This window comes from Bos taurus, chromosome 5 (genome assembly GCF_002263795.3).
Source record: "Bos taurus isolate L1 Dominette 01449 registration number 42190680 breed Hereford chromosome 5, ARS-UCD2.0, whole genome shotgun sequence".
In the NCBI taxonomy this organism is placed as follows: Eukaryota; Metazoa; Chordata; class Mammalia; order Artiodactyla; family Bovidae; genus Bos; species Bos taurus.
Genome location: NC_037332.1, coordinates 54,842,767 through 54,857,130, shown reverse-complemented (window position 1 = coordinate 54,857,130; position 14,364 = coordinate 54,842,767). Strand labels below are relative to the sequence as shown.

At 41.1% G+C, this 14,364-nt stretch overlaps 1 long non-coding RNA gene across 3 annotated transcripts in view; it reads right to left on the bottom strand.

The window, feature by feature from the left end:
- Nucleotides 1–14,364, bottom strand: part of LOC132345295 (uncharacterized) — a 37,087-nt gene that overhangs the window by 13,994 nt on the left and 8,729 nt on the right. For all 3 annotated transcript variants that reach the window (XR_009494529.1, XR_009494528.1, XR_009494530.1), the window contains exons 2-3: nucleotides 13,253–13,349; nucleotides 2,002–2,201 (exon numbers count right to left, since the gene is read on the bottom strand). This is a non-coding gene — a long non-coding RNA (uncharacterized lncRNA). The remainder of the gene's footprint in view (nucleotides 1–2,001; nucleotides 2,202–13,252; nucleotides 13,350–14,364) is intronic.

The following is a 14,364-nucleotide window of genomic DNA, read 5'->3' as shown; positions in this document are numbered from 1 at the left end:
TGAATCTCTTCAAATTTAGACTTTGGCAGTGACATGAAGTTTTTGGGTGAAAAAAAAAAAAACAACTTTCCCCGGTAGATATTTCAAAGAGTGTAGGGGGCAATAACATGGTGAAAGGTGGACTCCTATGCTTTCAAGAAACTTCCATGGAGCCAGCCAGAAAGATAGACTCACTATGCAGGAAAGGGACCCAGTAGGTGGAAGAAAAGTTTGGCTTACTGTGATGAGTGAGGGAAGAATACTAATGTGTGCTTTATTTCTATTCTTCATCAGTTCCTCCACCTCAGCAGTGACAAGTAGAGGAGAGGCTGGGACAGAGAGGAGGGGATGGAAACAGTGGAAGCAGCTGGGTCTCAAAGCCCCACTGGGGACCAAGCCATATTTTCTCTTCGGCTTTGTGGGTTTGACATGTGTGTTGACACCAAAGTTCCCTCTTGCCCATTTGCTTCCCATTCTTAATTAGCTAATAAACACGCATCAAGCATGTTCCGAAGTTTATGGGAGCTAAGGAGAATACATAGATATATGATCTGTATAGCCTGCTCTTGAGAAGCTTATCATTGCTAGTGTAAGAAGCTATTTCTAAACAGATTGGAGGAGGGAAGTTAGGAATATATATTGAATTATGTTTCTCTGGACTGTTCTGAAGTTCAGTCACGTGGACACTGCCATGGAGAAGGTCCATAGGTTTATCACGTGTTCTTTCAGTGTCTGAACCAACCTCTGTGCACACCAGTATTGAGAAGCTAGGATTCATTTGGCATTTGCCAGTGAACAACAAGGATGTCTTGCCCCTTCACGGATCGCTACCTTGTCCTGGCAAAGGGGCTTGGGTCATTTAATGAAACTATGAGCCATGCCGTGTAAGGCCACCCAAGACGGAAGGGTCATAGCCGAGAGTTCTGACAGAATGTGATCCACTGGAGGAGGGAATGGCAAACCACCCGGTACACTTGCCGAGAGAACCTGATGAGCTGTATAAAAGGACAAAACGATGACACTGACAGATGTGTCCCTCAGGTTTGAAGGGGTCCAAAATGCTGCTGGGGAGGAGCGGAGGAGTACTACTAATAGCCCCAGAAAGAATGAAGCACCTGGGCCAAAGCAGAAACGACTCTCAGTTGTCAAACTGTCTGGTGATGAAAGTAAAATCCGATGCTTGAAAGAACAGTCAAACTTTGGGAGATGGTGAGGGACAGGGAAGCCTGGTGTGCTGCAGTTGAAGGGGTTGAAAAGTGTTGGACACGACCAGGCAACAAACAACAACAGCAAAGGATGCCTTTCGTGTCTACTGCTTGCCTTACACGATGCTGGGCACAGAAGCACTGTGTAGCCAGATCCATTTTCTGAACAGAGGCATTTCCCCAGGTTTTCCTTGCCCTTCACTTCTGCTTGCCACTGGTACCTCTACCTTTTAGCCTTTTAGTAAACACAGGAGACACATTACCATATACCCATGGGACCACATTTCATGTTCCTCAAAGGTAGAACCACTTGACACCCAACCTGGGGGCTGGGAAACAGACCTGGCCAGCAGCCTGCACACAGTAGAAAAATTTATTACTATTTCCTATTTCCTCTACAGGAAAAAAAAAAAAAAAAGAGCTCTAGCCTGTATTTTGACATTTTAAGAAGACTTACAGGAGTTATGCCACATCAAATAAGCTGACGTTATGACATGCTGACACTAATGTTCAACAAAGTGCATTTATTGCAGAATTTAGAGGCTGGTCACATACCTTCAAGCTGTTTTTATTACTATTATTTCTTCTTGAGCCTGCCTACCTTGGTATTTTCAAGAAAGGAAACTCTTCAGTTTTATTCCTGAGAATGAAGCTGATGTGGGCACCTTGTGCATATTCTCTTATCTCAATTCACCAATGTGGTTGATAAATCATACGTGGGCTTATAATTATTTCAGTACTTTCCTCTGAAGGGTAATTCAAAGTATTCTAGCTTCAGATGCTAATATTAAGGGCATTTTGAGAAAAACACACTTACCTTTAAAAGTTGAGCAACATTTTGCCTGTTTTGCAGCTTTGCGTATTTTCTATTGCAGACAACGATCCTCAGTAGTTGACATGTCTCATGTCAATCAATGTTGAGCACCTACTTTGTGCTCATCTCCGTAGAGGAATTCTACTCCAAGTCCAATAGCACTTAGAAGAGCACCAGCCATGTGTACAACCCCTCGGCAGATGCTGCAGGGCACAACAGATGGATTTACAATTTAAGAGAGAACACAGGACATACACAGAAATAACCTAGACAAGGCCAGTGTCAGGAAAAAGGCACAGGTCAAGTGATGCAAGGGTTCAAAGACATAAATCTGCTAGACTGTAAGCTCCATGAAGGCTGTGTTCCTTGGGGCCCAGTATCACCAGTGTTTTCCCTACTACCAGGCACATGGTTGCTTCTCAGTAAATATCTGCTAATTGAGTGAATGAAAATTCCATATGGGGATGAAGGTGGTGAAGGAAGGTTAAGTGAGGCTCTGATGTAGAATTTGAGTTGAGTCTTACAAGATGGTAAGAGAAGCTAATTGAGGTAGGAAAAGGGTGCTCTAGGTAGGGGGTAAGGCATTTGTTAAATCATGGAGGCTGGAAACCCATGGCAGAGAAAATGATGCGTACATGGGAGCAATGGAAAGAAAAGTAGATAATTGTTGAAGTTAAATTTTGGGGATCTTGGGACTTCTCTGGTGGTCCAGTGGCTAAGACTCTGTGCTCCCAATGTAGGGGGCCTGGGTTCAATACCTGGTTAGGGAACTAGATCCCACATGCTACAACTAAGAGTTCAAATGCCTCAACTTAAAAAAAAAGATCCCACATGCCACAACTAAGGATTCACGTGCCTCCACTGAAAAGAAAAAAGATCTGGCATGCCTCAACTAAATAGCCCACTAAGACCTGCCTGGAGCAGCCAAATAAACAAACAAATAAATATTAACAAATTATGGTGATTTTATGTATCAGGTTAGAGATTCTGAATTTAATTTGTAGGCATTGGAGCAACATTAAGGTATTTTGAACAGGAACTTGGCATGATCTGAACCATGATTTAGGAAAACTGAGGTGGTAGTGATTATGTAAGATGTAGCTGCCAAACTTAGATATACTTCAGGATTATCTGGGAAGCTTTTAAATCATACAGATCTATACACCAAGACCGGAGAAGGCATTGGCACCCCACTCCAGTACTCTTGCCTGGAAAATCCGATGGACAGAGCAGCCTGGAAGGCTGCAGTCCATGGGGTCACTGAGGGTCGGACACAACTGAGCGCCTTCACTTGCATTGGAGAAGGAAATGGCAACCCACTCAAGTGTTCTTGCCTGGAGAATTCCAGGGACGGGCAGAGCCTGGTGGGCTGCCATCTATGGGGTCGCACAGAGTCGGACACGACTGAAGTGACTTAGCAGCAGCATACACCAAGACCAAATGAACTGGGAAATCCATAATCTGTATTTATCCCAAGTTATCCAGGTGACAATCAACGAAGTAGTTCATAGAATTCCAGATGGCCTGTGTCTGGGGGCAGTTATTCTGGGAGCAGGACCTGGGAAGAGGGATGTGAAGAGAGGTGGGGGGCCAGACGGAAGCCTTCACCAGTTAACCTGCAAGAAGAGCTCAAAAGAAGGAATGTTCAGAGATCATGGGAGACTACAGAGCCCTGTAGTAGAAGGATGGGGCCACGTTTGAGTCAGGAGTCAAGGAAATAATTCATGAGGGAAGAATCAGAACCTAAGAGGATTCACAGATGGGGATTTAGCAACATAAGCAGGTGCCAGGACCGACAAGCAGAGGCGTGTTGCATGGCTGCCAGGAGCACGGACATACCACTGTTCCCACCTTCACCTGTCAGACGAGTCCTAGGGAAGAGCTCCCAAAAAGCAATCTAGTGCATCAATCATTATTTCTCCACATCAGAACTTTCTTTAGTATCTGGTACCTGAGTCAAATTTTCATGTGATAAAACATCATATATACTCAGATATAGTATCAATAAAAGATGGTGGTAAGGGGCCTTCAATGCACTGAGTTTTTTTTCTATCTTGAGAATCCTGCAATAATAGCAATGTGAAGGCTTGATCTTATTTCAAGGGCAACTGAGGACTGCAGAATGAACAGCAGCATTGTTCTGAAGTCATAGCATGATCTTTCTACATGTAATGAAAGAAACTTGAAACACAGCTAGAAAAATAAAAGGCTTTGAAGATTTATTAACTCTTAGAAATGGTATTCTAAGCACTACATTTAGAAGTCTATTGTAGGGGGAGTTATTAAAATTGGGGAGGATTATGTATAAATTTTTTATTTTATTTTCATTTTACTTCCTTTAAAAGAACAAAGATTTATTTAGGTACCAACAGCCAAATAGCTTAGTTTTGAAAAGAGGGACCTGAGTCATATAAAATAATGGAAAGAATAATGCACAGGAAATCAAAAGAACTGAATGCTTTTATAAATAATAACACTAGTAGCAATAAAGCTACACTGAATTTAGTGATGTCTATGTACTAGCTACAGTGCCTAAGTGCTTTACATGCATCATCTTTTGTGATACTCATAATTACATAAGTTGGTATGATTAACATCTTCATTTTTAATTGTCGAGAGGTGGTAGGTAGTGTTGAGTGGCAGCGCAACTTGAATTTAAATGCACACCTCTACCAAGCACTTTCTGTCTCTACCAGTCACCAGCTATCTTATCTTGTACCACATGAAACACTCACTGAATCCTCATAAAGACACTAGGAGTCAAGTGCTATTATTATTTTATTCCCATTTGAATTCCTGTTTTACAGATGAGACCACTGAGGCATAGAAACTTGACTAACTTCCCCCAAAGTTATGCCATTAGTAAGTGGAGAAGCTATAACTGGAACCAGATAACTCTCATTCAGAGACTGATTCTCAGTCTAGTAACACATACAAAAGGAAGATGAAGAGGAGGAGGAGGAAGAGGAAGATGAGGAAGAAAGAGGGAAGGAAGGAAAAAAGAAAAAAGTATTTTCCAGTAGGATGCCACCAGTTTCTCTTCTCATTTCTATTCTATTCAATAATTTTTACTAATGTTGTGTTAAAATGTTGAGGTCACAGTTCTGTATAATTGTAGCAATTTCACTGGGTGAGAGATTTGGGATTCAAGTTAAATCTAAGGGGCAGGACAGATTAACTAGCAGAAAGATATATGAGTGAGATAAATACCAGATTTGACTCATGAATCAGGAAGCGCCGGGACTTGGTGAGATGGTGCCAAGAAAGAGAAGGGGGTCCTTTTGTACATGATGATAGGGGACTTTTAGGTGACAAGAAGCGCCATAAAAATGAGTCAATAGGGGCTAATAGCACTTTGCTCCCAACCTTTCTGTGACAACATAAACAAACTCTGCCAGCTTAGGGCAGTAACAGGAGCCCTCTGCTTGATGTGGCTGATCAGAAGAAATCAGGAGGGCTGCATTTTGTTCTAGGTGCCAAAGCTCAGTGGGGGCTTCCTAGTGGTAAAGAACGCATCCTCCCATGCAGGAGACGTAAGACAGACAGGTTCAAACCCTGGGTCCAGAAGCTCTCCTGGAGGAGAGCCTGGCAACCCACTCCAGTATTATTGCCTGGAGAATCCCATGGATAGAGAATCCTGGCAGGCTACACAGTCCATAGAGTTGGACACAACTGAAGCTACTGAAGCACACATGCATGAGACGGTATGGCAAGAAAGATGGCTGCCAGGAGCAGCAGATTCTTCCACCACTAGTCTCACTAGAACGGATAGAGAGATCTTTCCATTGTAAGCAGCAGCTGAGTCATGTGCTCATACTTAAACCAATCACTGTGTCCAGGGGAGATGGAGACCAGGATTGACTCAGAGGGGATCACATTCTTTAAAACAGAATTTTTTAAAAAATTTAGGAGTGAGGATAAATTGAATAAGAAAATCTCAAACTCAAAAGTCATAAAAAAGAAAAGATTGAAAACTCAAAATTCTTTACAGAGAAAAATACTATAAGCAAAACATCAAAAAGAAACTGGGATAAATATATATAAATTAAACTCCTTCAAATAATATTCTTAACACATTACAAATCATTTTGAGAAACAAAAATGACCAAATTTTAATATGTACAAAAAGAACAGGCTATTCATACAGATAATACAAATGCCAATTATAATGAAAAACACAGAAAGATCAATATAATTTTGTGATGATTAAGTGCTGAAGAGAACTCTGTTATTGTTGGGGGAAGTGGACTTTGGTACAATTCTTTGGGAATAATTGAGCAATATCTCAACATTTAAAATGCACTTACTCTTTGATCTAGCAATACCATTTTAGGAATTTTAACTTGTATGTGTAGGTGTAAAAAGAAGGTGTTTGTAGCATAATTTGTTAGATCAAACATTTAGAGAAAATGTGAATACCCATTAACACGAACTAGAGAAAAGCAATTATGGTGCTTCTGAAACCAAGCAGGATCCTGCAGGGTCCTTCTGGGTACAAAACCCCTCCTTGATGCTTTCTTGTTTGTAGAAAAAAGGATTTAGTCTCCTAGGCCTTCCCTGAGTCCCAAAGAGCAGAATCAAGCAGTTAATAGCATAAGACATTCACAAGACTTTTAGTTCCTCCTGAAGGGATTTAGATAACCATCTGGTGCCCGTCTTTGAGTTGTTCTACAGGACTTCCCATGTGGCTCAGTGGTAAAGAATCCTGCCAATGTAGGGGACAGAGACTCCATCCCTGGGTTGGGAAGATCCTCTAGAGAAGGAAACGGCAACCTACTCCAGTATTCTTTCCTGGGAAATCCCAGGAGTTGGACATGACCACATGACTAACAACAACAGGAACTAGGATCCCTCATGGGGTGGAAGATGGTGACTGCAGGCTGACCACAAGGATCTGGACCCCAGACTGGTTGGAACCAGAAGTTGATCTAGACTCCAGAAATATCACCCTCTTACCCATCAATCAACCAGAAGAAAGTCACATACCCTGTAGCCCTCATCCCAAATTTTGCCTTTAAAAACTCTTTCCTGAAAACCATCCTTGAGTTTGGGTCTTTTGAGCATGAGCCATCTGTTCTTTTTGCTTGAAACCCTGAAGTAAACCTTTGTCTGTTCCAAACCCTGATGTTTGTGTTTGTTTGGCCTCACTATGCCTCGAACATATGAACCTGGATTTGGCAACACTTCTGTATTATTCAGGGCTTCCCAGGTGGCTCAGTGATAAAGGATCTGCCTGCCAAGGCAGGAGCTGCAGGAGACCTGGTTTCGATCCCTGGATCTGAAAGATCCTCTGGAGGAGGAAATGGCAACCTGCTCCAGTATTTTTGCTTGAAACATTTCATTGATAGAGGAGCCTGGAAGGTTGCATTCTATGAAGTCACAAAGAGGTGGACACGACAGAGCATTCACGCACACCGTATTATGCGCTACTATCAATGAAGATTTTTTTCTTTTAAGGGAATAAAGCTGATGTTATAGTCTATTTTCTCAATGTACATGAAAATATTTAAATTTTTTTCTCAAGAGTTTTACAAATACAATTAATTTCAAGTGTCATTTGGCTACTTTCTTTGATATTTATAACAATGTTTTAAATCGATTATTGAAAATTTGGAGGTAGTATCTTCACATGTATTAACAAATAGTGATATCAAGATATGTCCTTTGCATACAGATGGCTAACAAACACATGAAAAAATGGTCAACATCATTCATTATCAGAGAAATGCAAATCAAAACCACAATGAGGTACCATCTCACGCTGGTCAGAATGGCTGCTATCAAAAAGTCTACAAAAAATAAATGCTGGAGAGGGTGTGGAGAAAAGGGAACCCTCTTACACTGTTGGTGGGAATGCAAACTAGTACAGCCACTATGGAGAACAGTGTGGAGATTCCTTAAAAAACTGGAAATAGAACTGCCTTATGACCCAGCAATCCCACTGCTGGGCATACACACTGAGGAAACCAGAATTGAAAGAGACACGTGTACCCCAATGTTCATCGCAGCACTGTTTATAATAGCCAGGACATGGAAGCAACCCAGATGTCCATCAGCAGATGAGTGGATAAGAAAGCTGTGGTACATATACACAATGGAGTATTATTCAGCCATTAAAAAGAATACATTTGAATCAGTTCTAATGAGGTGGATGAAACTGGAGCCTATTATACAGAGTGAAGTAGGCCAGAAAGAAAAACACCAATACAGTATGCTGCTAAGTCGCTTCAGTCGTGTCCAACTCTGTGGGACCCCAGAGACAGCAGCCCACCAGGCTCTGCCGCCCCTGGGATTCTCCAGGGAAGAACACTGAAGTGGGTTGCCATTTCCTTCTCCAATGCATGAAAGTGAAATGTGAAAGTGAAGTCATTCAGTCGTGTCTGACTCTTAGCGACTCCATGGACTGCAGCCCACCAGACTTCTCCATCCATGGGATTTTCCAGGCAAGAGTACTGGAGTGGGGTGCCATTGCCTTCTCCGCCAATACAGTATACTAACGCATATATCGGAGAAGGCAATGGCACCCCACTCCAGTACTCTTGCCTGGAAAATCCCATGGACCGAGGAGCCTGGTAGGCTGCAGTTTGTGGGGTCGCTAAGTCGGACAAGACTGAGCGACTTCCCTTTCACTTTTCACTTTCATACATTGGAGAAGGAAATGGCAACCCACTCCAGTGTTCTTGCCTGGAGAATCCCAGGGACGGCGGAGCCTGATGGGCTGCCGTCTATGGGGTCGCACAGAGTTGGACAGGACTGAAGTGACTTAGCAGCAGCAGCAACACATATATATGGAATTTAGAAAGAAGGTAACGATAACCCTGTATGCGAGACAGCAAAAGAGACACAGATGTATAGAACAGTCTTTTGGACCCTGTGGGAGAAGGTGAGAGTGGGATGATCTGAGAGAATCGCATTGAAACATGTAAACTATCATATCTGAAAAAGATCACCAGTCCAGGTTTGATACATGAGACAGGGCGCTCAGGGCTGGTGCACTGGGATGACCCCGAAGGATGAGATAAGAAGGGAGGTGGGAGAGGGGCTCAGGATGGGCAACACAGGTACACCCATGGCTGATTCATGTCAATGTATGGCAAAACAATATTGTAAAGTAATTAGCCTCCAAGTAAAATAAACAAATTAAAAAAAAAGATATGTCCTTTGAAGATATAGCAGAAAGAAAAGATTTGAGGCACAGAATTTTATCAGAAGTAAAATAAAAAATTCTTCTTTTTAAAATCTCATTGAAGCTGGTAGAAATATTTAGCTCCTTGGGCAGAAAGGAATTCATGGAACCATTCAATTCTAGCCTGCTCTATTCACTAGAGACTGTCATGTAAATGCCTGACAGAACTCGGAGTATGAGAAGTTACACAACATCAGTATTCATTAAGATGGGTCATTCAGTACAAAGTGAGCTCATTTTACCAATATAAATTTGCACGGATTGAATGAAGGGAAATCAAAGATGAAGGAAAATCCAAAGTGTGACCTTGAGTCATTGCCTGTGGGTATAGTCTTGTTTCATCAGTGTCAAGGAAAGAAGGGGTAACTTTTAAGCTATCTTGGAGCATCAGAGCATGCAAATTACCTTCCAGTTCTCTCCTCCGAAGAGAAATCAAACTAATACATACCTGCCTATTTCATACAGAAGCATAATCTCTCACCTCACACTAATGACAGGGGGACCCAATGTGGGTTACAAAGTTTTGAGCTCAGAAAGCACGAAAAAGAGAACGACAAGCAAGAGTCAACCACCACACACATGACAGGATTGTGCTGATCGACTTGGACAGAATTTCTTTAGAATAAGTTACATACAGACGCTAAAGTGCCACAGACGTATCCAAAGGGAGGATAGCGGGTGGCATGTAAATAAAGTGGAGTGGTTTGTTCTCATTCTTGCCCCAACTAAGTACTTTCACATTCCTGAATGCTGGGACTAATGGGTTAATAATAAAGTTTCCCCAGGGGGCAGGTAAGACTGGTAAGGAAAATTAAAATAGGTATCAGATTTTACATCTAGCATTTTCCTAGGTTATTCTCAAGTTAGCCTGTATCAGGGCTCCATGTAGATCTCTTGCATTCCTTCCATTTTCAATGTTATTTTCTTTTCCCCTCCCCCCGGTCCCTTTTTTCTTGTCTTCTCCTCTTCTTTTCCCTCCATCCCTCTCTCTCCCTTTCTCTCCATTCCTTTCACTTTTTGCTTTTTTCTCTGTCTTTAAAATACTCCTTGGTAATTCCCTGCTTGTCCAGTGCTTAAGACTCCACTGTAGGGGGCACAGGTTCGATCCCTGGTTGCAGGGCTAAGATCCTATATGACTCCCAAAGGACCCTCCTAAAAAATACTCCTTCTTTTCCAATAGCCAGTATCTGTCTTTTTTTTTTTTTTTTGTAGCCCATCTTCAGGCTATCATAGGACACTGTCTGTATACCCTGAGAGATACAAGTACCTAGCAAGTTCCATGTGCCTCTAGGTGGCCTAATTCATTGGGTATAACAATGAATAACAAGGTATGAAAATCCACCTTCCTTGTTACTTTTCAGGATAATTTTGAGGCATAGCTCACGCTCCACAGGTCTCCTGCAGCAGCCCTGACTAAGGCAGTCTGAGATGGCACCTTCCTGCCTTCTCTTCATTTTTCTTTTTCTATTCCCTTCCATAGTTTTCCCAGGCACTTCCTTAGTCACTTGACCACACTTTTTTGTCTTGGGGCTGCTTCTCTTAGAACAGTTTCTTCTGTCACAAAAGTTAAGCTGACAAAGAGATAATGAAATGTGACTTTTAAGATTTTTAAAAGAAATTCCACTTAAATTTGTTTTCCAGTCTTCAAAAATTCCTTTGCCAAGTGACTTACCTAGTTGAGAAATAGAGAGCCATCATCACAGCTATGTGCACATATGCTAAGTCTTTTCAGTCATGCCACCTGTGCAACACTATGGACTATAGCCTGCCAGGCTCCTCTGTCCATGGGATTCTCCAGGCAAGGATACTGAAGTGAGTTGTCACACCCTCCTCCAGGAGATCTTCCTGACCCAGGGATAGAACTCGCATCGTTCCTGCATTGGTAGGCAGGTTCTTAAACACTACTGCCACCTGGAAAGCCTTATCATAGCTACAGGTAACACCTAAAATAATTACCTGTGACAGGTAATAATTAGAATCTGATGAGGATGAAGCTTAATGAAGGAAATGCTTGTATTACTCCAACCCCGACATTAAGTTAGCAGAAACCCAGTTTTCCATATTGCATTTTTCCCATTCACTTAGTTTTTACACACACACAGTAGGATTTTGTTTGTGATTTCCTCATGAACTCAGTTTATTTTGTTGAGGTTACTAACCATTAATTCCAGTCTTTACTTTATAGACTTTGGTACCATCCAGGAGTGAGCAAAATTACTAACATGAGGTAAGATCTCTACACATTTACAAAAGACTTAGGAATAGTTAGTATACTTCATTCTAAAAGAGAGGAAATAAACTTTCCAACTGAAGGTGGTGAAACAAAGAACTTTCTACATGGGCAATCCACGCAGTTCTGCTTAACTAAGATGTCTTTTTATATAAAAGTATGTGCAACTTTGGGTTTCCCAAGTGGTGCAGTGGTAAAGAATCCGCCTGCCAATGCAGGAGCCACAGGAGACGCAGGTTTGATCTCTGGGTGGGGAAGATCCCCTGGAGAAAAAAATGGAAACCCATTGCAGTATTCTTGCCTGGAAAATTCCATGGACATAGGAGCCTTGTGAACTACAGTCCACTGGGTTGCAAACAGTCAGACACCCCTGAGCGACTGAGCATGCACACACGTGTGCATCTTTACAAAAAAGGGCAATATCTAGCCCTGACAACTACAGCATATGCTTTTCCAGAGGGCCAGATTTTATAATTGTATGCCAGGAGCATTAGATTGATCAATTCGTTCTTTCTGTACCCTCCCAATAAAGGTATTCTGTCACAACAGGGTGTCTTACTCAGAAGTGAAGTGAAGTGAAAGTCGCTCAGTTGTGTCTGACTTTTTGTGATCCCATGAACTATACAGTCCATGGGATTCCCTAGGCCAGAATGCTGGAGTGGATAGCATTTCCCTTCTCCAGGGGATCTTCCCAAGCCAGGTATTGAACCCAGGTCTCCTGCGTTGTAGGCGGATATTTTTACCGCTGAGCCACAAAGGAAGCCCAGGGCATTTAATTACTCTGATAATTGAAAGATTATCTAGTTCCCTCGAAGGATCCTTTCCAAATAGGGACTTGTGTGACCGTGTTTCCATTCAAGTATGAACAGAGAAAGCCTCCATGCTCAGAAGAAAGTGGCCACTGGGAAATGATGTATCCAGGCTGAGAGTTGAAATACCAGGGAAAATGTATCCACTTTTCTGAACTTCCTTGCCATTTTATAATTTCTTCATATCCTTTGGTCTGGAATGATCTCTTTCTCACCTAGCAAACTATCAAGATCCAATCCTGGAAGTCCCAGTCCCAGTGTCTTTTCCTCTGTGATGCTTTCTTTTACTCCTCTTAACAGAGGTAGGTTTTCTGACTTCTGGTCCTGTTTTTATATTATATAGCAATTACTATTATGTAATTTAATATCCCAGATTTCAGCACAATGATGGATATATTGAATGTACTCAGGACACATTTATTAAAGATTGAATTGATGAATGAGGAGGTGAATAATTACAAATGAGCAGATAATTAAGTCATTAATTAGGTGATGGAAAATAAAAGATAAAAATCAAGTGCATGGGCAGAAAATGTGTACTCTAAGACATTAGATGTCTTTCAGTCTGGAGTCTTTTAGAGACAGTTCTGTAGAGGAGATTAGATTTGAATTGGACCTTAAATGATGTTAGTCTAGGGATCAATACTATTATTCATAAAAATGCTTTCAGAAGCATAGAAAGTGCTGTAAGTTGCAAAAACTGCATTAGTACTTATTATAGTACATTGAGTGTACTGATCTATTTGTAACTGATACTCTAGAGAATATTTACAATTTAAGAAAAAGAAAAAGAAAGCCTTAAAACAGTTGAAGTAAAGCATCTTTGTAATAATAATAAACTTACATACTAACAGATATTTTCAGAAGTGAAAAAGAAGCCCTAAAAAGTTTTTTTTTTTTAATTTTAGTTTTTGACAAGGTAATTATTTGATTTTGCAATTTTTATCTGTAGCAATATTTGCATTATAGTCCATTCAGGGACTGAAATTAACTTTAAGCTATATGGTTGGAATCTAAAAAATATAATACCTTCATATACGACATGGTCCTCTTCCATCATTTTTTCCAGTTTCTTCATTTGCAAAATGCATTCATAACTCTTCGTTTCTAAAAATCAGAATTATACCTGAGAGGAAAGAAAGACACATCACTTGCACTAGTGCCGATATATTCTAATTATTATTTCTAAGCACATACTTAGAAAAATGCCAGAAACAGACACAGAATCAGACATAAAGGCTAGGTTCAGATTAGAGCAATTGTCCAGTTACTTTCATATTTATCTAGAGGACTGGCTCCCAAATCTCAAAGCTGTCAGATTTAACTAACAGCCGTTTTATTAACATTTTCACAAACATTCATCTGCCTGTATGATAGAGCTGCTGTGTGGCTTGCTTGGAGTAAGCTGATCTGAGGAAGCGGAGTTGACGTGGTATGAATGGCAGCCTCTTCCCAGTCAGTCTTTAAGTGTCATGACTAAATTTCAGAACACTGTTTGCCTGACCTCAGCTAGGTAGTTCATCATATGATTTCCATGACTGATGCAAGCAGTCCAGAAGGACAGCTTCTAACACATTGAAATAATTTTGCTAGTGATAATTTTGTAGTGAGCCTTAGGACAGAACTGACTACCCCATTAAATGGGCAGAAACTGGGTTGGCTGATCCAATCTCTAATTTTGGGCTTCATGTTTGAAATGCCATTCAGAAAGGACACCTTGCATTTTACTATGTCATCTAAAATTTAGTAGACATGTCAAGGGGGAATTGAGGGACCTTTGAAAAACTGGAACTTTTACCTTAAATGTACTCTGCTACAGATGTGGATTTGTTTCTCAAAGCAAAGCAGTCAATCATTTTGGCTTCAGTATGGCAGAGGGAGACATTAAGAGGATTGTTTTTGAACACTGCCAATCAATTATCTGAGTCATGGCTTTTTTAAAAAAGGTATGAATTGTTACTCATTTACTGTGTTCTAAGTGCCATATTAAGTGCTTTACATAGATTATCTCATTTAATCATTTCTATAATGTTATGAGGCAGATCCAAATAGAATCTCCATTTTATAGGTGAGTAAATTCAGGCTTAAGTAACCAGTCCAAGGCCACACAGCTGGTAAGTGGGGATACAAGCCCAGGAAGT